The 3017-nt window shown below is 43.5% G+C and overlaps 1 long non-coding RNA gene across 1 annotated transcript; it reads right to left on the bottom strand.

Moving 5' to 3' along the window:
- Positions 1-1259: 1259 nt before the first annotated feature.
- LOC112845596 (uncharacterized) lies at positions 1260-1579 on the bottom strand. Its single transcript, XR_003218454.1, has 2 exons — positions 1465-1579; positions 1260-1329 (listed from the first exon to the last, which is right to left on the bottom strand). It is a non-coding gene; the product is annotated as an uncharacterized LOC112845596 (long non-coding RNA).
- Positions 1580-3017: the final 1438 nt, after the last annotated feature.

Consider the following 3017-nt stretch of genomic DNA (forward strand, 5'->3'; position numbering starts at 1 on the left):
AGAGATTGGAGTTTTGGTTTATCAAATAATTTAGCCACATGGACGTTGTTGTTGTTCTTCCAGCAGATTGAGTCCAGAGTTGATGAAGGTCAGGTGGACATGAAGAGCAGCCAGAAACTCCTGAACACTGAGATGAACAAAGCAGACACCTTGTCTGGTACAGTTGTTTCTCCTCTTTAAAGATCTGTGTGAACACTCCTGAGTACACTGAGGCTGCTCTGATATCGATGCCACATTCTGTCAGGTCTGGTTCATAGAAGATCAGGTTTCCTTTCTGCAGCTGATCAAAGCCAGTTTTCCCAGTGACTCAATCATCTTCCTGCTCTCTGGACTCCAGTGTGGATCTGTCTCAGCTCCTCCATCATATTTGATCCTCTTGACTTTGGCCTGAACCACCAGGAAGTGGATGTACATCTCAGTCAGGGTTTGGGCAGCTGTCCTCCCTCTCTGGTTTCCAGCACATCCTCCAGAACTGTAGCAGTGATCCAGCAGAAGACTGGATGTGGCACATGATGTGGAGGCTTCGAGCTTTCTTGATGTGGGAGATGATCCTGCTGCCTGCTCCTCATCTCTGAATCTCTTCCTGAAGTACTCTCCTTCTGTGGGTCAGTGAACCTCTGACCTCTGTCACCATGTCGACACACTGAGGAGGGATCTGATTGGCTGCTGCAGGTCGTGTTGTTATCCAAAGGCGAGCAGAAGGGAGCAGTTCCTCTGATGAGGTTTGTCAGCAGCTCATCCAATGAGGTGGACTTTTTGTTTCAGTCAGGATTTTAGTTTGTTGAAGTCCAAATTAAGTCGACACTCATCCAGACCATCAAGTATGAACACAACCTGGAAGTCTTCAAGCCTGCAGATTCCTGATTGGTTAGTTTGATTAAAGAAGTGATGAACAAGTTCACCAAGCTGAACTTTTCTCTTTCAGCACATTCAGCTCTCTGAAAGTGAATGGAAATATGAACTGGATGTCCTGGTTGGCTTTGTCTTCAGCCCAGTCCAGGGTGTATTTCTGTGTTAAGACTGTTTTCCCAATGCCAGCCACTCCCTTTGTCAGCACTGTTCTGATTGGTTCGTCTCTTCCAGGTGAGACTTTAAAGAGTCTTCTTGTCTGATGTGTTTCTGCTCTGTCTGTTTCCTGGATGCTGTTTCATCTGTCTGACCTCATGTTCATCATTGACCTCTGCAGTCCCTCCCTCTGTGATGTGGAGCTCTGTGTAGATCTGATTCAGGAGGGTTGGGCTTCCTGCTTTAGCGATGCCTCAAACACACACTGGAACTTCTTCTTCAGTTGGGCTTTAAGTTCACGTTTACAGAGTGAAGCAAATATTTCTGAAGGTAAGAATTCAGAACAATATTACACAATAATATCACAGCCTTTCATACCTGAAAGGATGAATGTCTATTGGTCCATTTCTTGAGCTATTAGGAAAGATCAATATTCAGTCTTTAGAGAAATTTTCTTACTGCTCTGCAGATGGTCAGCCATCTCATGCTGCTTAAGTCTCCTCAAGAAGTGGAGTGTGATCTTCAGAAATGCTTCTCTGCAGCTCTTTCTTTCATCTTCATCTCACCTCAACATCTCCTCATCCTCCATCTGGCTCTTTAAAGTTTCTGGGTGATCTGGACTCAGAAGCTTCTGGATCTTCTTCAGCTCGTTCTTCACAAACATGGTGATGTTGTCCTCCAGCCGCTGAAAAGAAGACTATATGAATTACCCAGTGGTAAATGGACTGGTTCTTATATAGCTCTCTGTGATACTCTGTGCACACAAAGCATTTTATACAACATGCCTCATTCAACCAAGCACATTGTTCTGTGCTTAAATACTTTCTTTCACACTCTGATGGATGCATCAGAGGGCAGCTTGGGTTTAGTACGTTACCCAGTACATTTGCCAGCCAGGGTTTGATTCACAAAGCTTCTGACTAGTAGCTGACTGCTCACCTCCTGAGCTACAGTCACCCCAATCTGACTGAAATCATGGAGCCCAAACTCTGATTTATGTTGGACACACTGACAATCCTTGGTCCACAAAGTGCAGCACAGAGGTGACTGAAAAGAACAAATGTAAACGTAGTACTACAAACCATAACCACAGAGTCCAGGTGTTTGATGTTGCTGTGCAGACTGACCAGTGGAACCTCTGCTCTCTCTGCTCCACTCTGTGGAGGAGTAATGAATAATTAGCTCATGTTATGTCTGTCCACACACAGACACAGCTAAAGGTCCATGAAGTGATGTTGGATGGGTTCATCAATCAGATGACTGTCATGGTGAAGCTTTGCTAGTCCTGGTGATCCCACTGAGAATTAACAACTCAGTTTCAGATGTCTGTAGTTTTCTGCTCAGTTTCTTTAGTCCCAACAGCTCTTACCATCTCCTGCATAAAGCTTTCCCTCCATGCTCAGATGCCCTGAACAAGGTGCTCTCTTTATATCAGTGACTGGTTTAAAGGGACAACTTGCAGTGCTCGCCAAACTTTGTGTCAGCAAAGTAGTTCTAATGTTTATTACACTTTTACTTTTACACACACAAATCAATGAACGCAAAACATAAACTTTTCAATATTTTGTTTCACAATGTTACAAAACTCAGTTCACACTACACAGTCTGATTTACAAATATTTATGAGCACAGTTTGAGCCGATGTATGTCCCGAGTCTGTGACTCAGTGGTTTGTTTTGATTGTTATGTCTTTTGTTACAATTTCATCCTGATTAGATTTCTAGTTCTGAGGTTTTGGTTTCTGTGTTCCCTCTGTACTGTGTTAGTATTGTGTCTCTGTGTTCATTCCTGTTTTATTTTGACAGAGCCATGTCTACGTTAGTGTGTCTACTTTTGCTTCCCCTTGTCTGTTATGTCCATTATCCTGCGTGTCTCCTCCTTTCTCATTCCCTGATGTTTTTTTTGTATATAGCCCTTGTTTCTCTGCTTGTTGCCGGTCGTCTGTGTTATCTCCCGTGTCTCCGTTTAAGTTTCAGGTTAGTTTTTAGTTTCATAAGGTTATCTAGCTTCCT

This window comes from Oreochromis niloticus, unplaced genomic scaffold (genome assembly GCF_001858045.2).
Source record: "Oreochromis niloticus isolate F11D_XX unplaced genomic scaffold, O_niloticus_UMD_NMBU tig00008027_pilon, whole genome shotgun sequence".
NCBI lineage: Eukaryota > Metazoa > Chordata > Actinopteri > Cichliformes > Cichlidae > Oreochromis > Oreochromis niloticus.